We start from the raw sequence: 21,271 nt of genomic DNA, 5'->3' as shown, positions 1-21,271 counted from the left end.
TCGGGTGAAGGTGCTAAATTGGGGGAAGGCTAATTATAACAATACTAGGCAGGAACTGAAGAATTTAGATTGGGGGCGGCTGTTTGAGGGTAAATCAACATCTGACGTGTGGGAGTCTTTCAAACGTCAGCTGATTAGAATCCAGGACCAGCATGTTCCTGTGAGGAAGAAAGACAAGTTTGGCAAGTTTCGGGAAGCTTGGATAACACGGGATATTGTGAGCCTCGTCAAAAAGAAAAAGGAAGCATTTGTAAGGGCTGGAAGGCTAGGAACAGATGAAGCACTTGAGGAATATAAAGACAGTAGGAGGGAACTTAAGCAAGGAGTTAGGAGGGCTAAAAGGGGTCATGAAAAGTCATTGGCAAACAGGATTAAGAAAAATCCCAAGGCTTTTTATACACATATAAAGAGTAAGAGGGTAACCAGGGAAAGGGTTGGCCCACTCAAGGACAGAGATGGGAATCTATGTGTGAAGCCAGAGGAAATGGGCGAGGTGCTAAATGAGTACTTTGCATCAGTATTCACCAAGCAAAAGGACTTGGTGGATGATGAGCCTAGGGAAGGGAGTGCAGATAGTCTCAGTCATCTCATTATCAAAAAGGAGGTGGTGTTGGGTGTCTTGCAAAGCATTAAGGTAGATAAGTCCCTAGGGCCTGATGGGATCTACCCCAGAATACTGAGGGAGGCAAGGGAAGAAATTGCTGGGGCCTTGACAGAAATCTTTGCATCCTCATTGGCTACAGGTGAGGTCCCAGAGGACTGGAGAATAGCCAATGTTGTTCCTTTGTTTAAGAAGGGTGGCAAGGATAATCCAGGAAATTATAGGCCGGTGAGCCTTACGTCAGTGGTAGGGAAACTATTAGAGAGGATTCTTCAGGACAGGATTTACTCCCATTTGGAAACAAACGAACTTATTAGCGAGAGACAGCATAGTTTTGTGAAGGGGAGGTCGTGTCTTACTAATTTGATTGAGTTTTTTGAGGAAGTGACGAAGATGATTGATGAGGGAAGGGCGGTGGATGTTGTCTATATGGACTTTAGTAAAGCCTTTGACAAGGTCCCGCATGGCAGACTGGTGCTAAAGGTGAAGTCACACGGGATCAGAGGTGAGCTGGCAAGATGGATACAGAACTGGCTCGGTCATTGAAGACAGAGGGTATCATTGGATGGGTGTTTTTCTGAATGGAGGGATGTGACTTGTGGTGTTCCGCAGGGATCAGTGCTGGGACCTTTGCTGTTTGGAGTATATATAAATGATTTGGAGGAAAATGCAGCTGGTCTGATTAGTACGTTTGCGGATGACACAAAGGTCGGTGGAGTTGCGGATAATGATGAGGATTGTCAGAGGATACAGCAGGATATAGATCGGTTGAAGACTTGGGCGGAGAAATGGCAGATGGAGTTTAATCCGGACAAATGTGAGGTAATGCATTTTGGAAGATCTAATGCAGGTGGGAGGTATACAGTAAATGGTAGAACCCTTAGGAGTATTGACAGGCAGAGAGATCTGGGCGTACAGGTCCACAGGTCACTGAAAGTGGAAACGCAGGTGGATAAGGTAGTCAAGAAGGCATACGGCATGCTTGCCTTCATCGGTTGGGGCATAGAGTATAAAAATTGGCAAGTCATGTTGCAGCTGTACAGAACCTTAGTTAGGCCACACTTAGAATATTGTGTGCAATTCTGGTCGCCACACTACCAGAAGGACGTGGAGGCTTTGGAGAGGGTACAGAGGAGGTTTACCAGGATGTTGCCTGGTGAGAGGGCATTAGCTATGAGGAGAGGTTGGAAAAACTCGGATTGTTTTCACTGGAACAACGGAGGTGGAGGGGCGACATGATAGAGGTTTACAAAGTTATGAGCGGCATGGACAGAGTGGATAGTCAGAAGCTTTTTCCCAGGGTGGAAGAGTCAGTTACTAGGGGACATAGGTTTAAGGTGTGAGGGGCAAAGTTTAGAGGGGATGTGCGAGGCAATTTTTTTACACAGAGAGTGGTGAGTGCCTGGAACTTGCTGCCAGGGGAGGAGGTGGAAGCAGATACGATAGCGACGTTTAAGAGATATCTTGACAAATATATGAATAGGAAGGGAGTAGAGGGATATGGGCCCAGGAAGTGCAGAAGGTTTTAGTTTAGGCAGGCATCAAGATCGACGCAGGCTTGGAGGGCCGAATGGCCTGTTCCTGTGCTGTACTGTTCTTTGTTCTCTGTGCCAATGCAGCACCACCTAGTGGCAGCATTGTGAGCAAACGCAGCCTTCAATCAACGAAGGCCCCCGACTGACCTGCAGGTGCTCTAATGGCCACATGAGTGCAATCAATTACGCCTTGGACCATGGGGAAACCAGCAATGGCACCGAAGTCTCTGGCTCTCTTGGCCTGACTGGCGGAGTCTGTCTGGAACTTGATGAACTGGTTGGCCTGCTTGAATATGGCATCAATTACCACCTTGATGCAGTGCTGCGCTGATGACTGTGAGATTCCGCGCATGTCTCCTGTGGAAGCCTGCAAGGAGCCTGATGCCTAGAGATTCAGAGCGACTATTACTTTTAGTGCGACCAGCACTGGATGGCCACCCATGCAGCTGGAAGCGACTTCCGCTGCCAGTGTCTCATAGAGATGTGACAGTCTCTCGGGACAGGTGCAGTCTTCTTCGGCACTGGAGTTCTTACATCTGCAGAAAGCTCAACCGCTGGCGGTACATCCTGCCTACTGGGTAGACTCGTCTCCTCATAGGTGGTTGCTCCCAGTGCAGTATGAGTCCTGCTGCCCCTCCCCTATTACCAGGCTGCACTTGGCCAGCAGGTTGCTGATTTCCCTGGCCACTTGTCATCCTGTCCCTCCTTGTGGCGTTCTCTTCCTCACTGGACGAGCTGCCTCCACAGTGGACAATTTCCATGGCTGCTGTTTCCCCGAGTTGGAATGAGGACAGCTATTTGCTGCCTGCTGCAAGGTCAGGCACTCACAACCCCACTCCCCTACACTGAATAAATCAGTGATGCTGTGGCCCTACCAGGAGTTTCACTCACTCAGGTGAACCCTGGTGAGCCAGCAATAACAGCCCCGACCTTGCAAACAATGCACAAATCTAACATAGATTAATAAAAAATTCAGTACCTCCAACGCCTTCACAGATACACTGGTTGCCGCTCTTGTAAAGCTGTTGGGTTCTCGACTCACCCTTCAACTCTTTTGCCAGATTCAAAATATGACAGCCGACGTAAAATAGCTGTCAATTGGATTTTAAAATAGTTCAATTGGCCCTAAAATGTTGTAAAATGGACGGAGAACAGCGCCTCCATCTCGCCCACCGTCCAACCTGTGTAAGGTGGGGGTTGAGCGTTGTGACGTCATGGACCCCACCTGATGTCATCGCCTGCCATCTTTTGGCTCAGCTGGCTCGGAGGACGCCCGATTTATGAAGGTAAAAATCCGGCCTCGGAACTGGGGAGAAGTAAGAGATTTCGGTGTCCATGCACACAAACCACAGGGAGCTTATGCACTGGTACAAAAAGTAAGCAAAATGGCTAACGAAACGTTGGGCTTTATCACAAGTGGTTTGGTATTCAAAAATGAGGCAGTTATGCTTCAATTGTACAGAGCTTTGTTCAGACCGTACCTGGAGGACAGCATTCCGTTTTGGGCAGTAAAGATAAATTGGCTTTGGAAGGACTACAGCACAGATTTACCATGAGGAGGGTTGCATATTCTTGGCTTGTATTTCCTTTAATTTTGAAGGTGATCCAATTGAGATGTTTAAAATGATAAAGGGACTTTATAGCGAGTTGGTAGAAACTATTTCCTCTGTTGTGGGGAATCCAGAACGAGGGTGTATCATCTTAAAATTAGAGCTCGGCCATTTAGAAGAGAAATCAGGAAGCATTATTTCACACAAAGGGTATTGTGAATGTGGAACTCACTCCCCCAAAAGCTGTGGATGCTGGATCAATTGAAATTTTCAAGACTGAGATCAATAATTTTTTGTTCGGTAGAGTGTCGAGGAATTGAACAAAGGTGGATAAATGGAGTTGAGGCACAGATCAGCCCTGATCCAAATTGAATGGCAGAACAGAGTCAAGGGCACTGAATGACATACTCCGGACCTTCTGATCGATTAGATTTGTATCAATGTTAAAACGAAGATACAATTTTCATAATCAGAACTCATCATTGCTAAAACATTCAATTGAAAAAAAATCAACCCCATTTTATTATAATCCTGTTTGAAGATGTCCTGCATTGTAATTAAGAGCTTGAACTGCTAGATCGTTGAAAATGGATACATTATATTGGAGCGAGGACCTGCACATTTACTTTTGGAAAAGGGATATAAAATCAGTTTTTATAATTATTCAGTGTATAAATTTTAAAATAGCATAAACATCAAATGCATACTTAAGATACCAGGAATCAGCAATCTAGCAGGTAGCTCTTAATTATAATGCAGGAGATCTTTAAATAAAATCAGAATAAAAAGATCTGCATTTTTTTTTAAGTGTTTTAGCAATAAGTTATGATTATGAAAATAGCATCTCAGTTTTATCATCATCTCTCGCATTCTCTACAGATATGCCATCATGCAATTGATAGACATGCTGCAGTTGGCATGCCACAATTCACAGATTTTGACAGAGCACAACATTTGAAATATTCCTGATGAGACTGAGAAACCAGAAGAGAAGAACGCAACTGTCTGATTTACAGAAGCAAGTTGAAACCAGAAGACAAATGAACAATTAAAATGATAATATGTGCAACAAATAAATATTGCATAGATTTACAAAAAATAAGGTAATTCTTTCAAATTCCAGGTTCTTTGGGTGCAAGTCTCCAGCTATCCATAGTTTTGCCAAAAATCTAAAGACACCCTGAAACAGCAGTGCAAAGCACTATAAAACAGTCATCCAATGTCAATGGATGGTGCCAGTGCCCAGCTAATAGGTTTTGTTCCTGTTGGGGGAAACAGTAATCAGAGCTGCTGAGTGAACCGATCCAATTAAATTGTAAGCAGGTTGCAGGTATCAAATATCTGGACTCAAGTGGTTTCCATACATTGATCTCAAAACTGTTGCCAATGGAATAAATATTGTCAAATGCAGCAACAGAAAATTAAATTAAGTTTTGAGAAAATTAGGTTTTTATTTGCTGTGGAGTAATGTACAAATTTAGGGAAAATCTGACGGGTGTCAATTTTAGTAAATGGAATCTCCTCTGCCAAGGAGAGAAACATCATTTGCCAATGTGACAGGTGCTGCTAGGGGATGATGTGACATTGTCAATGGGAAAATGTAAACAGTTGGAATTTATTCATTGCGTCCATATTTTAAATGGCAGCTCTGGCTCGAAATGGAAAATTATTTAACTTGAGCTTTTTATTTTTTGAGTTGGCAGATTGTAAAATTGCAAGATTAGCAATTCTAAGGCAAAAATACCAGTTGAGATAAGTAGTGCACAGAGCTATGAAAAACGTTGACTGGCAGGGAAGTAATTTTACTTAATTCAAGTTTAATTTAACCTGTTCAATGGAGCATGTTGTAGCTTTTTAAAATATTACTTACAATCAGGGTGTAAAACTACGCTTTTCTCCATTTAACTTCTTTGTCTTTCACAGCAACAAATGTAAAGTCTTTTGAATTAATTTGTTACTGTTATTCGCAGAAAGCTGGACTTTATTAGCGCGCCGCTGCCGCGGAAGTGCCGCCGCATCGCCCCCGCGAAATTACGCGGGGGGTTGATTTCAATAAAGGGGTGGAGCAACCACCCCCGCTGATGGAGAGGGGGCGGCCGCTGCATCCCTGGCAAAGGCGTCTGGCGCCACTGCGCAGGCGCCGGCGCCATTTTTAAAGGGCTTCAAGCCTTCCAGTCACATTTAAAAATTTAAAGGTCCCGATCTCCAGGGAATAAAAATAAAATGTTATTTCAACTCGAAATCATCTCTCCCACCCCGCAATAGGTAATCTGTACATTAATTGCCTTCTCCCCCATAATAAACTTTTATTAATATCCTAAACTTTCGCCCTGGAATTTGTTTCCTTTGACCTTCAACCCCTTCCTACCATCCCCACAGCCAATAAAAAATTGTTTTCCCCATTCCTCACCCCTCCCTCTGTGAAAATTTTACCCCTCCACCCTCCCCACCAGGTTCTCGCCTCAGAACCCCAGTTCCGAGCTGCTTTTGACGGTCGTAAAATCGGCGTGGGACGGCCGCCGCCTGCAGGTAAGTTAATTTAAACCTCATTATTGTTCGTTTGAATATTTAGATGAAGGTCGCGCCGCCAGGCAGTGGAGTGGAGTGGAGTGGAGTGGGGTGGGGTGGGTCGCACCAAGGTCCCCTCGCTGCCGATAATATGTGATGGGCCCTTCTCGACATCGGGGTCGAGGCAGGCCTCTCCCTGCTGAATTTTACAAGCCCCCCCCCCCCCCCCCCCGCCGCAACCCATGGCATTGAGGGGCTGGTAAAATTCAGCCCATGGATTTTTTAAAAATTAAATACAAAAAGGAAATGAAAATGGACCCTCAGGTTTTGTCATTTCGGAGGCACTTTGCATGGAATCTTCTACTCCGCTTACTGGAATAAAGATACCACATTATACACATCACATAACGTTTGAGAATCTACTTGACTGTGATTTATTTCAAGGCTATTAAATGAATCATTGGATTTCAAGAATTTCATGAAGCCATTTTAAAACACCATTAAAATCCAAGAGTGTCCTACAGCCTTGAACATGCAACCAACCGTTATACTTTATAACATACTGCGACTTACCATTTTTATTTTTTGAAGCCTGTTTTGAGTTTGTCAATTTAGAATTTTGGGATGGGTTAGGTGGTGGTTGAAGAAAGTTTTTGTTTTTGTTTTTGAGCTTTCCAACTGATGTCATCATTGTCTAAATATGAAATAGCCATATCTCAAAAAATAAAGATTACTGTAATCTGACCAAGAGGTTTTATTAGAAAATAAAAAGGGTTCTCTCACACAACATAAGTTTTTTTTTGTGTTTTAAGCTTTCTTTTATGGCAGTCTAACATTTCTTTTTAAGAATACTATATATGAGCCACAGTCAACAATGACAATCTAGAGTCGCATAAAACTCATTTAATTGCTTGCTCCTGTGCGCCTATGCGTTCTCATAAAATGTTTATGGACGCTCCATCCTCGGTGTAATGTGTGCCTTGGGAGCAAAATATTTTTCAAGTTTTAACAAGATAATTGTTATGGCAAATCCAAAATGAGCAGGACTAGAGTCAAGGCCCTGCAGCCCTATAATAGACGCAGTATTATAGCTCAGAGCCACATGAAAAGAAGGATGGATAGCGTGTATACAAAGTTAATACATTAGGTGGAACAATGCTTATTGGTATATTTAATTTGATCTTGCGTGCTAACTCAACTAAATTACAGGCTGTGTCCCTCATATATGAGGATCCAAGGTTCATGTATCTAACTAAAAAGTGCTGCATGTTGTCCATCATCGATAGAAGAAATTACCTCCCAATTAATGTACACAAATCTGATGTGGAGCGAAACTATTTGTTTAGGAAGGTGGATGCACTGCCTCCCTCTTACCTGCATCAGATTATCCCTGTTGTATTCACAGTACAATCCTGAAAACTCAACAAGGGGTAAACATTTGTGACATTTCTGCTGTTTTAGTACGTGAAATGTACGTGAAAAGAAAATGAGAGCAGTGTTTTTCTCCAAAGAAGAGTTTAAAAGGTTACTGGCATTTCCTTGCTTCAGAAAGGAAGTGAAATTACATGAAATAGCTAATTTCAAAGTGTGAAAATATAATGTTAGATTGCCATTCAATTCAAATGTTTACTGTGAAGCTGTGTGAAACTGTGGTTCCTGTAACTTTGAGAATGCATTTTTCAAGGTTTGACATAAGTCAAGAATAAGATTTCCGATTGGTGTCATGATTTGAAGCACCTGGCTGCTATACAAATATATGAACATTTGAATTAGGAGCAAGAGTAGGCCTTTCTGCCCCTTCAAGCCTGCACCGCCATTTAATAAGACCATGGCTGATCTGATTGTAGCCTCACCTCCACTTTCCCACCTACCCCCGAAACCTCTGGACTCCCTTGCTAGTCAAGAACTTATCTACCCCTGCCTTAGAAATATTCAATGACCCGCGCTCCACCACTCTCTGGGGAACAGGGTTCCAAAGACTCTCAGTCCTCTAAGAGAAAAAATTCTCCTCATCTCCATCTTAAAAGGGAAACCCCTTATTTTTAAACTGTGCTCCTTAGTTCCAGTCTCTCCCACAAAGTGAAACATCCTTTCGGCAACCACCCCATCAAGTCCCCTCAGGTGCTTATATGTTTCAATAAGATCACCTCTCATTCTTCTAAACTCCAATGGATTCAGGCCAAACCTGTCCAAACGTTCTTCATAATATAACCCCCCCCCCCCCCCCCACCCCATCCCAGGTATCAGTCGAGTGAACCTTCTCTGAACTGCCTCAAATGCATTTATTTCCTTTCTTAAATAAGGTGACCAAAACTGTACACAGTACTCCAGATGTGGTACCATCAATACCCTATACAACTGTAGCAAAACATCCCTACTTTAATATTCCATTCCCCTTGCAATAAACAACAACATTCCATTTGCTTTCTTAATCACATGCTGTATCAGCATGTCAACTTTTTTGTGATTCGTGTACCAGGACACCTAGTTCCCTCTGTACCTCGCAGTTCTGCAATCTCTCTCCATGCTGCTTACCTATTCTTCCTGACAAAGTGGATGAGTTCACATTTTCCCACATTATACTCCATTTGCCAAATTTTTGCCCACTCACTTAACCTATCTATATCCCTTTGCAGACTCTATGTCCTCTTCGCAACTTACTTTCCTACCTATCTTTGTGTCATCAGCAAATTTAGCAACCATACATTCGGCCCCGTCATCCAAGTCATTGGGCTGGATTTTAATAGCCTGGGGCCGCAGAGCTGTCGTAAACTCCCATGCGGTGGCTCATTTAAGTAGCCGGGGCGGTCCCCCCACCAACCACATGGAGGGAGCAGGCTGTCCAATGCCAGCAATGCAGTCAGCTGCCTGTGCGCAGGTGCCATTTTTAAAGGGCAGCCAACCCTGCTGGCATATTTAAATTTTTTAAGATACACGCCCCAAATCTTATCACCCACCCCCCACCAAATAACAATTACATTAACTATTTGCCCTCCCCCCCCCCCCCAAAACACCTTTAAAATAAGAGCACCCCCTCCCCTGCAAACTGCACAAAGTTTAAAGTTCATCCCTTCCCAACATCCCCTACACCCATTACGTTTGCTTGACACCCCCACCCCCCCCCACCACTGGACTGAAAATCTTAACTCCCCCCACACAACCAATGTCTCGTCTGTTTTCCCCAGATGGAGAATTGAAGGCACAGGAGTGTCAGCTGCCATGCTAAAAATTGCAGCAGGTCTGGAAGATTACCGTTAAGTATATTTAAATGAACTCATTTTATTGATTTAAATATTGAAATGCTTTTCCCATTGCCTAGCTGCGGCTGGGGGGGTGCAGGGGTGAAAGACGGCTGCCATGGATCCTCACCGCTATCTGAAGGATTGGGCTGGGCCCTCCTGGCACCTGCTCCGTGGTGAGCCTCTGCTGGAATGATCATCCAGCACCTCCCCCAGCCACAGAGCCTGACGTAGGAGGCTCAGTAAAATCCAGCCAACTGATATAAATCGTAAACAGTTGAGATCCCAGTACTAATCCCTGTGGCACTCCACTTGTCATATCTTGTGATATTAAATGTGGCGGCTCATTTACAAGGCTGGGGCAGACCACCCTCCCCGCCCAACCCCCCCCCCCCCCCTCCCACGATGACGTGCAGGGGGTGGGCAGTCTGTCCCTGGCAACAGCATCTGGCACCACTACGCAGGCATTGACGCCATTTGTAAATGGGCTTCCAGCCTTTACAGTTAATTTAAAGTTTTTAAGGAATATGCACTTTAGATTTAATGCCAAAAGTTAAAGAAAGGTTTTTATCCGCTCTCCCAACTCACCCCCCTAATATCTAATTAGTTCACGCCTTGCCCTCTCAACCCCCCCCAAAATACTTACCTTGTGTACCTGATCATCCCCCCCACAAAGTTCAGTAATTTTACCTTCAACCCTTCCCACCATCCCCTCCACCAATCAGAATAGTTTTTCCCGCACCCACACTGTAACACTTACCTGTTTCCCCCCTCCCCCCAGTGTCCTGCATCGGATCTCTGAACGGTGATCCCAAGGCACGGCAGTGCTGACCGCTGCCACCAATATGGCACCGGAACGGACGGCGGGAATGGGTAAGTATTTAATTCATTGATTCGCATATTTTTGACTCGCCGAGTGGCGGGGGGCTGCCACAAGGCCTCACCACCGTCGGCAATATGGGGTCAGCCCTTCCAGGCGTCGAGGCCTGTGGCTGACCTGAAACGTTAACTTTGCTTCTCTCTCTACAGATGCTGCCCCACCTGAGTTTTTCCAGCATTTTTTGGTTTGATTTCAGATTTCCAGCATCTGCAGTATTTTGCTTTCATTTTAGTGACTTTCTGCTGATTACACCTGTCTGAGGATGCCTTTCAAATTAAGCTCGTTTGCTTTTTGGCGCACTGGTGCTAAGAAGGTACGTTTATAAATATTAAAAAACTGACCAGAGCACATCAATAAAACTAGTAAATGGTTTTCCAGTTTTTATTTTAAGTCATTGGCAATTATTTAAAGTCAGGTTAGTCACTGGTGCTGGACCAGGCACTCACCAGGTTCCCACTCTTAAATACATGCATTTTTTTTAAATGCAGGTTAAACAGAACAATTCTGTTCTAAGGTTCAATTACACTGCTCCATTGCACTGGTTCCCGGAAGATTTTAAGTTTGTGATTATGCAGGTGAGTTTGGGTGCAAACCTGAATCATAACTTCACTTAGAAAAAAGGGTCCAAAGTGTACCCTCCACCCCACTGGTATTTTTGTTTTATGTGTGTGTTACGCGACACATATGGATTATTTTAATTGTATAATTTAACCACGTTGATGATGTTTTCTGCTGCTTATCTGAAGTAGTGGAATGCTTGCATAAATTTAACTACAAACTTTACCAAATTTAGGATGAATTGTTAGGGAAGAATGTGAATGATGCAAAATTTCAAATCATAAGGGATGCAGTAGATTTTTGGAAATTATCAGGCCATTTGATTGAACAAATTCATTTTGAAAGATTGAACCGTAACAGAAGGGCACCTCAAGATACCTCTAGGGTGAACAGTGGGTCCTGACCCTGCACTGTGCAGGGAGCAATCACCCGGCATGGACTGTGCGTGCAGTGGCCAGTGAATGGCAGGCGGGTTCTCGAAGATGGAGGCCCAATAGGAGGCACAGAAAGAGCTGCAGCCTGCCATTGTAGGTAAGGGAGAAAGAGGACACCTCCATCTCGAGGCACAGTCTCAGCAATTTTTTAAAAATTTGTAATTAAAAATGGCCACAGCTACCAGACCCACATTGTGGATGGGAAGCTCCTCCACAGGGCAGCCTATGTTCATAGCTGTGGCTAGGTAGGCAGGGGTCCTCAAAGTCTTCCTGGAGCACTGAACCCCCAGTCTGCCACCGGAAGGCTGCATCCGGGCAGCTACCATGCTCCCGAAGTCACAGGGGGTGACTGCAGGATGACTGAAAAATTTCAGTCAGCCTCTGATCATTGGCCTTATTTGGCCTCTTAATTAGCTTAACAAGCTACCTGGCACTTGCGGGTGGGTAGCTGTCCCATCCCCAATCTGGCCTCCAGGAAAATGGCTCAGCAGTGGGATGATGCTGGGAAACTGGCACGTGCAGTTGACAGCGCAAAATTACACACCAGCCCTCCTCAATTCCCGCCTCCATATCAGGGCCAAAATCCTGCCCTATGTGTACACATCAAGTACCTACATTTCGCTAAATGCAACTGAGGAATAAGGTTCTTGAACTTTAAACACTATTATTGGTCATCCTAACATCAAGGGCTGCTGTCTGTTACATGCTGTATAGAGATCCATTTGAAATAGAAATGTTCTTTGCCCAAGAAAGGGTTGGTAGAAATGTGGGGCAGGACTTTTGGAGGCTGATGGGGCTGAGACTGAGGCGGGCAGGCATGTAATTTTGTGCTACTGGTCAGCGTGCTGGTTTGCCAGCCCCAACCCGCCCGAGCCATTTTCAGGAAGGGTGGATCCGGTGCAGAACAGATCCAGGTGCGGAATGGATACCCATTGGAAACTGGCGGGTAGCTTGTTAAAACAGAATATCATACTCCAAGTCAGAGGTGACACTGTTCAGTGCCTCTAGGGCAAGATTTTCCATTTTGGGTTGAGACCTGACGTTGGCATCAAATGTTGCCATGCTCTCGATGTTGTGGGGTCCAACAGGCTGACTAGAAAATTCAAATCGGCATCTGATCAATGGCCTTGATTGGCCTTTTAATTAACTGAACAAGCTACCCACCGCTTGCAGGCAGGTAGCCCAATCCGGCCTTCCCAAAAATGGGTCGGGGGGGGGGGGTGGTGGGATGGGATGGTATCTGCAAATCTGTACGCCACCCATCGGTGTGAAATTTTACACTGCCTGCCTCAATTCCTGCCCCCATCAGCCTCCGAAAATCCTACCTCTGATCACATTGAAAAAGGATACCGGAAACATTGAAGATTTTCTTGTTTATTTCAGCCCGTTCTCTTCTCCGACAATAAAGCACTCAAAGAAACATTCAGCAAGAATGGAATCTGAACCTGGCTTGAGAAGGGCATCATCACAAAAGACAAACTCTTCCACAGCAATCAAATTATGAGCGTACCATTGAAACCAATAAATTTCACCTTGCATACTTCAACTTATTTCATTTTCTGGAAACATAGTACTATCTCCAGGATCTGGCAATTTATTCATATTCAAGTTCATATTGAATCCCAAACAATACTACTTGTGGACGTTTTAAAGGGAAATACTTAAGGATGATATTCCTCATCTGGTTGGAATCCTCAAAGTTTTCAACAATCAAGGCAGAAGTTATACATTTGGCACAAATATATGCCACCAAAACTGTGACATCCTTCCATACTTTAGTAGTATTCAAAGTTGTCTAAAGAAATTGCACAACAAGCTGTTATTTCATGTCTCGGGGGTATATTGACATCGCCACAAAGTCCTCCAACTTCCAGTGACAGGAGAGAGATGGACTTAAGAATAAAATGGGTGAATATTCACATCAAAATAATATTACCACCAAGGAACTGTCCAAAAAATGCATTTTCCATCTTTCTTTGTCTCCCTCATTGTCACACAATATTCCTCAACCAAGGAGGTGACCAAACAACAAGCTTTTGAGCTACTAATGATCTCTTTTGGTAACAAACTGAATGATTAAGCCATCAGTCAAAATACCTTCCAAATGCCTCTTTCTCCTCTCAAATAAAGCAAAATAAATTTGAAAGAAATTTAGAACACAACTGTATCTCACCCAATGAACTTGATATAATTGGTCTTCTCCAGTCATTAAGTATGATACTAAAGTCTTCTCGGCAGCATTACTGATACAATTAGCAGCCATATGCTCATGTTTATTCATTGGATAAAAGAATTTTTCCAATCCCTCCACCAAGCACCTCTCAATCCTTAATAAACAGCAGTGATTTTCTATTGGTCTCCAGACAAAGATTAGGTGACCCAATCCCAGAATTCTACTTCCTGTTTCTTCTTACTGTCTCAGATTTCCTAACACGAACATGCCAAGATATTCCCTAACTGCCTTTTTAAGTCATCAATGTATTAAAATCACCAATCCATAGCAGGTTTAATTTCAGTGACAGTAGCATATTTAGAACTCAGTTTGATATAGGATGTTGTAAAGTGGTTTCGACAATTTTATCTAGGCTTTTATTTCTGAATTAATAATTCAGAATATTGTACACTGTATTTTTACCTGCACATCACAGAAATCCTGGGTCATCCACAAAATCTTTTCAGAAGTTAGGCAGGCAAGTTTTTCTAGCTGTTTACATTTAGTCAATGGTGTTTTAATTTTAGGCTTGAGATCAGAATGGTCAATTTTGAGACAGCTGTACAAAAGCTTTACAGATGGGAGATTCAGTGCATCAATGTCCTAAACTGAAAAGTACGAAGGGAATGAAATTGATTTCAGCAAATAGCAAAATCTGGCAGGATGCTAAGTGGGCAGCTGACCTTCTATCATCCATTTTGCACCTTAGCGAAGTTCAGCTTCACTCCCGAAGAGCTTACCTAGTGCTTTCAAGCACATTTTGGCCAAGCGTCTTAATTAACACTCTGAAACAACACAAAGGTAGATTTGGGGATGGAATGAATATCTCAAATTGGGTGGGTGGGTAAGTATAAGGTGCATTTGGAATTGAACACCAGCATAATGCAGAAAGTTAACAATTCATATTTAGCCCTTTATTAGGTAGAACAACTTTGTGTGATAATGAAGTGCTTAAACATGAATTCTTAAGTTTCTGCATTATTCTAGGGTTCAATTTCAAATGCAGCTTCTTCCGATGTAGTAAAGTAAGGGCTATCCTTTCCTCTGGACATTCATTCATTAATTTTCCTTCCTGGCATTTGTTGGACATCTGTTCGTAATGTGGCAGCTGGGTTGGGAACCCAGCTGGCCTGAGGGATTGAATCTGCCTAACATTAGTGTTCTAGTGTTGCAGAGTGGAAAACAATTCATGAGGAAATATTTTTTCAGCTTGCCTATTGATACAGATACAACAAATTCATTCAAAATACTAACTGAAAAATTGTAGCATTAGGCTGGCACTATTATTGGAACTGAAGGTATTCATTGCAGGGAGAAGTCAGGCATAAAAAAAGAACATGGATTAAACTATGATGAAACATAAGTAAGTTTTCAAAATGTCTCAAAATTAATACTATCCAGAAAGCTCTAATCATTGCCTTCACAACCAGAACAGGAAGAAGTCAGAGTGGTTATCACTAGAGAGGAAATAAAGGAGGAAAACTTTTGATTTGCCCTGTTAACAGGCACGAGGATTGTAATACACGACCACCCCATGCTCTGTTCAGTTGAGGTAAGCGGCACACAAACGTCATACTGCCTGCTCATCAACATGATTGTAGAATGCAGCCCAGTGTAAACACGCTGCTGACTGGTTGCACACTCATCAGGGGACCCAGGTGTGGGCGTGGCTAGCATGAGATAGCCTGCACATTGTAAAGGTGGCTTGTCCCTCTTTTAGGGGACATGCAGCAGCTGGTGGAACAGTAACAAAAAATCTTTGATGGAAAGAGAATGGTAACGGTTCATTAGGCCAGAGAGAGGGCTCCCAGGTTCTCTGATGCTGCTCTGAAAGCCTTAAAAGGAGGTTAAAAGGAGGACAGAGGCCATATTTCCACAGACGGCCTGGAGGCCATCAAGGCATGCCCTGCAAAGTGAATGAGAACTCATAGCCAGTGAGGTCAATTCCCAGAGTCTAGCTCAGACAACCTGGCTGCAGTAACAGAAAAAGTTCAAGGATCTCACATGAGTGGTGAAAGCCACTGAATGCAGCTTCAAATGCCATCTCGCACCCACCGCAACGCCTACTTATCACACCGCTCAAGGCACCACACTCCCATCAGCAATATCTAGCAATCAGGATTCTTGCCTAACATTCAGATGCTCAAGCTCACCTCACGTAGCAATGCTGCCAGCTTCACACACACCTCTCGCACTTCTCCATACCTCCAGTTATTCAGCTATGGCAAGCGCATCACCCAAACACAGTGCAATGAACACAGTGACATCCTTTTCTTTCTCTTGCAGAGCAAGGTCACACATAACCACAGGGAGCAGCAGAAAACCGGTGGGAAACAGTCACGCCTGCATCTCCTAAGCCCTCTGGAGGAGATGGTGCTGTGAATTATTGGGACAACAGTGACTGAGGCCATTGCATCCAACACCAGTGAGAACATCAGGATGACGGTATGTTCCTGCTGTATGGACCTTCTCAAATGTAACTTCACCCTCATCCTGCTATCTGACATGAAGTGCAATTTGTTGAAGGTGTGATCACGGACCTATTGCTTTCACCCCACCCATCTTCCCTCACCCCCACCCTTCGCCTTCTGAATTTATGCTTTCATATACGTGCGATTTGCTGCCTGGCCAGTCTCACCATGAAAGGAGTGAGCAACGGCAGACAAGGGATTAATTGGCCACTTAAGGGCCTCAATTGGTCTGGGACGAAAAGATCGTCCTCAAACTTCCCCATCTGCACAAATTGGCAAGGGGCCTGTGCAACGTCGGGAACGGCACCCCCTACCATTTTGTTGGCTCCCCCCACCTCTGTGCCCACTTCCAAGGGCAGCTGTCCTGGGTCTGACACTCGTCGCCACCAGCTCAGATCCTGGAACTGCACTTACATTAGAGGACAGTATAGGTTCAGAATCAGTATGTGGTGAGTCACCAGGCACTCGTTGGCAGCAGCTGGGGTGGGGGCAAAGGTAGCACAAGTGCCAACTTACTGGAGGGTGAGGTCACAGACTAGTTCTGCTGCAGAGGACTCAGATGAGGACGTACAGGAGAACGTAGATTGCCTGCCATAGAGCCTGCTGTCACTGTTAAGGAGCTTGGAGCAGTCCGGCTCCAGCTTGGCACAAAAGGACAGAAGTGAAGGGATCCTAGATACCTTCTCCCTTGCTCCTATTCTGGAGGTGCCCTCCAAAGGCCTGGGGCCAAGGATTTTCCCCTCATGTGGAGGGAGCAGTAAACCACCATGAATTTGGAGACACGCTCTGACAAGTCTGGACAGCTCCCTGAGTAGTCCAGGCAGTGGAACTCTTGGCCGGAATGTTATGTAGCAGAGGTGGCCCCACCCCCAGGTTGAAACGTCAGGGGCGAGCCTGCCTCTGCCAGACCAGGAAGCCACACAGCAATTTTACGTGGCCCTGGGCCTTAATTGGCCTCAGTCAGGACTCCCGCTGCTCTGAGGCAGAAGATCCCACCTCCAACAGCTGCCAACCAGAGGGCCAAGAGCTCTTCAATGCCACCAGCGCCACCACGAGCAGTGGCCATTGCTGGAACGGCACTCAGACAGAGGAGCAGCATGGATGTCGCCCTCGGAACAGTTAAGTGGGGATCAGGCCTCGCCAGGGACAATTAGCTAGGCCCCAGTGAGGCTGGTGGGAGTCGATCAAGAGGACAGTGGGGAGTGGGTGGTGTGCCAGCAGAGGTGGCTTGTGCTGCTCCCAGGCGGGACGTAAAATTCCGGTCATTGTTTCAGAATGACGATGCTTTGCTGCACAACTTTTCTGGTGGCAGCATGGCTCCCGTTATAGGTACACTGTTCATGCATGGTCAGTTGCTGAGGGGAGTCATGAGCCTTCTCGGCATCGTCACCAAGCAGCTAGCCTCTGGTTCCTTGGGGTGATACAAAGATGATCGGTGTGGCTGACTGGTGCAGGATGAAAGCACTGTAGTTGCTGCCAGGAGAACAGACATTCACTAACTTGATGTTTTGTGCATGGTCATAGACCAACTCTACATTCATGGAGTAGTAGCCCTTGTTGTTACATTACACTGCCTCGTTGATATGTGGGGCCCAGAGAGAACATGCGGGCAGTCAATGGCACCCTGCACCATTGGGAATCCTGCTAGCCTGGCAAAGCCAAGTGCTTGCTTCTCCAGATTCTCTCTGCTAAGAGAGAAGATTATGAAGCCCCTCTGTTGGCATACAGGACCTCTGTTACCTCCCTGATGTAGCGATGCACAGTAAACAGAGCGATGTTGGCAGCATTACCTGTTCACAACTAGAAGGAGCCACTGGGCTAGAAATTGAAGGCCCTGGTGATCTTCATGGTCACTGTCAGTGCGGCTCTATATCCAGATGGAGGAAGCAGTGCAGTTCAGTGACCACCTCCTTGGTGAAATGTTAATATCTCAGACACTCGACCTGGCATAGGTGAAAGTAAATGAAGTACTTTCTGTATATCCTGAGTGGGTACAGCCTTCTATGGAGAGCCCTCCTCCTCCCTCTGCGCACAGCTTCCCCTCACTATTGCTTGCGCTCCATGTCCCTGTTGTGTTGCAGCCCAAGAGAAACAACAACTATAGCCCCCATTAGTGTCAACAGGCTTTCTCCTGATAGGCCTTCCAAACTCCCTGACCTCAAAGTTCATCGCCATTCCCTCATGAATCCAAAAATTTTTCCAAACTCTTTCAACACCGAACGCAGAACTTTCGCTCACTCTGCAGCAGCAGCAACAGGAAGTAAAAAGCACCTCATCTGGAAGTCCTATGCTGATGCTTTTTAAAAGCACTTGTGGGGGCAGGGGGTGGGTCCCTCATGCAGCTGAACAAATTTCGAGCTGACAGTTTGTGTGCCAAATCAACTTTAAATTCTGATGAAAGGTCACTGACCTGAAACATTAACTCTGTTTCTCTCTCCACAGATGCTGCCAGACCTGCTGAGTATTTCCAGCATTTCTTGTTTTTATTTCAGCTTTAGATGCTGTTTGATATCACCTCAATGCACACATTGTCCACCCACACTAGCGCCCTTACAATCATGGTGTGCCACACAGACCACGCTGGAAATGGCCAGAAGTGGTCCAATGAATCTGCTGAGATAAATAGCAATGAAGCTAAAAGCATGAAATTGCCACTATTTACTGTAACAATGCAAAAGAACCGAATATTCTAATGAGCAGATATAACTTGAAATTATCCCTTTGATATGCCTCTTGGAATTAAAAAATATAGCGAAGAATTGAACGTGATGAGAAGCATAGTTCTGGACTTCCACAGCGCCATACCAGCGGCACTACAGAACAGAATTTTTTCAGCCATAATATATATTTAATCAAAGCAGAAATTTTACCAGCAACTAGTATAATTCTTGTCATTAAAGGCACACAGAATTGCCCAACAGAGCAGGAGCAACAACTTGTATTTATATATTGTCTTGAAGCAGAAAACCTCCCCAGGCATTGAAGCAGCTTTTTCTTTAAACAAAGCAACACATGATGAAAAATAGTTCTTGAGTTAGGATGAGTAAAAGCTGGGTCAAAAAAATGGCTAGAGTAGGAAAGACCAGAGTGGATCCCCACAAGGGCAGTCCCACAAAGTTGGGTAAGGGAGGAAAGGCAATAGAAGAGAGTGTGCTCGACCTTGTCGAATGCCATACAGAGGCTGAGGAAGCCAAGATGGTGTTATGCACTGTGATTGCAGTTAGAGGGAGTCATCTTACATATACTGAAGGCAAGGTTTAACTCCAGTCCTCTATGGTCATTTTATTTCCCTTCAATTTCAACTCGACAATCATAGAGTCATAGAGTTATACAGCACAGAAACAGGCCCTTTAGCTCATCGTGTCTGTGCGGGCCATCAAGCACCTAACTATTCTAGTCCCATTTTCCAGCACTTGGCCTGTAGCCTTGTATGCTATGGCGTTTCAAGTGCTCATCTAAATACTTCTTAAATGTTGTGAGGGTTTCTGCCTCTACTACCACTTCAGGCAGTGTATTCCAGACTCCAACCACCGTCTGGGTGAAAATGTTTTTCCTCAAATCCCCTCTAAACCTCCTGCCCCTTGCCTTAAATCTATGCTCCCTGGTTATTGACCTGTCCACTAAGGGAAAAAGTTTCTTCCTATCTAACCTATCAATGCCCCTCATAATTTGTATACCTCAATCATGTCCCCCCTCAGCTTTCTCTGTTCGAAGGAAAACAACCCTAGCCTTTTCAGTCTCTCTTCATAGCTGAAATGCTCCAGTCCAGGCAACATCCTGGTGAATTTCCTCTGCACCCCCTCCAGTGCAATCACATCCTTCCTATAGTGTGGCGACCAGAACTGTACACAGTGCTTCTGCCTTCAGTGATCTATGGACAAGTACATCAAGATCCCTCTGTCCCTCTGTACTTCCTAGGGTCCTACCATCCATTGTATATTCCCTTGCCTTGTTAGTCCTCCCAAAATGCATCACCTCACACTTCTCAGGATTAAATTCCATTTGTCACAGCTCCGCCCATCTTACCAGCCCATCTATATCGTCCTGTAATCTAAGGCTTTCCTCCTCACTATTTACGACACCACCAATTTTCGTATCATCTGCGAACTTACTTATCATACCTCCTAGATTCACATCTAAATCATTAACATACACTACAAACAGCAAGGGTCCCAGCACCGATCCCTGTGGTACACCACTAACCACAGGCTTCCACTTGCAAAAACAACCCTTGACCATCACCCTCTGTTTCCTGCCACCAAGCCAATTTTGGATCTAGTTTGCCAAACTGCTCTGCATCCCTTGGGCTCTTACCTTCTTAACCAATCTTCCATGCGGGACCTTATCAAAAGCCTTACTGAAGTTCATGTAGACTACATCAACTGCTTTACCCTCATCTACACATCTAGTCACCTCCGTGAAAAATTCAATCAAGTTCGTTACACACGATCTCCCCCTGACAAAGCTATGCTGACAATCCCTGATTATTCCCTGCCTCTCCAAGTGGAGATTAATCCTGTCCCTCAGAATCTTTTCCAATAGCTTCCCTACCACTAATGTTAGACTCACTGGCCTGTAATTACCAGGTCCATCACTGCTATCCTTCTTGAATAATGGTACCACTTCGCTGTCCTCCAGTCCTCTGGCACCTATCCCGTGGCCAGAGAGGATCTGAAAATTTGTGTCAGAGCCCCTATCACCTCCCTTGCCTCACATAAAAGCCTGGGATACATCTCATCTGGGCCTGAGGATTTATCCACTTTTAAGCCCGCTAAAACATCTAATACTTCCTCCCTTTCAATGTTAATATGTTCAAGCATATCGTAATCCCCCTCCCTGATCTCTGCACCTACATCGTTCCCCACAGTGAAAACAAATGAAAAGTAATCATGTAAAACCTCACCTATGTCCTCTGGCTCCACACAGATTGCCACTTTGGTCCCTAATGGGCCCTACTCTTTCCCTGATTATTCACTTGCCCTTAATATACTTCGAAAATGCCTTACGATTTTCCTTTATATTGACTGCCAATGTTTTTTCATGTCCCCTCTTCACTCCTAATTATTTTTTTTAAGCACCCCCCTACACTTTCTATACTCCTCGAATGCCTCCGCTGTTTTCAGTGCTCCGAATCTGCCATAAGCCTCCTTTTTTTTTTCCTGATCCAATACTCTATATCCCTTGACATCCAGGGTTCCCTGGACTTGATGGTCCTATTCTTCACCTTAACGGGTACATATTGGCTCTGAACCCTCACTATTTCCTCTTGGAATTACTCCCACT

General features: G+C 44.7%; 1 protein-coding gene and 1 long non-coding RNA gene across 2 annotated transcripts in view; one reads left to right on the top strand and one right to left on the bottom strand.

Moving 5' to 3' along the window:
• csmd2 (CUB and Sushi multiple domains 2) overlaps window positions 1-21,271 on the bottom strand; it is a 2,056,060-nt gene that overhangs the window by 1,749,351 nt on the left and 285,438 nt on the right. The gene's annotated exons all lie outside the window — the stretch shown is intronic.
• LOC137346946 (uncharacterized) lies at window positions 6,066-12,831 on the top strand. The gene is made up of 5 exons (XR_010968831.1): window positions 6,066-6,215; window positions 10,215-10,306; window positions 10,463-10,626; window positions 10,802-10,888; window positions 12,689-12,831. It is a non-coding gene; the product is annotated as an uncharacterized lncRNA (long non-coding RNA).

This window comes from Heterodontus francisci, chromosome 31 (genome assembly GCF_036365525.1).
Source record: "Heterodontus francisci isolate sHetFra1 chromosome 31, sHetFra1.hap1, whole genome shotgun sequence".
In the NCBI taxonomy this organism is placed as follows: Eukaryota; Metazoa; Chordata; class Chondrichthyes; order Heterodontiformes; family Heterodontidae; genus Heterodontus; species Heterodontus francisci.
The sequence above is the reverse complement of the archived record's forward strand: the minus strand, read 5'-3'. Positions and strand labels throughout refer to the sequence as shown.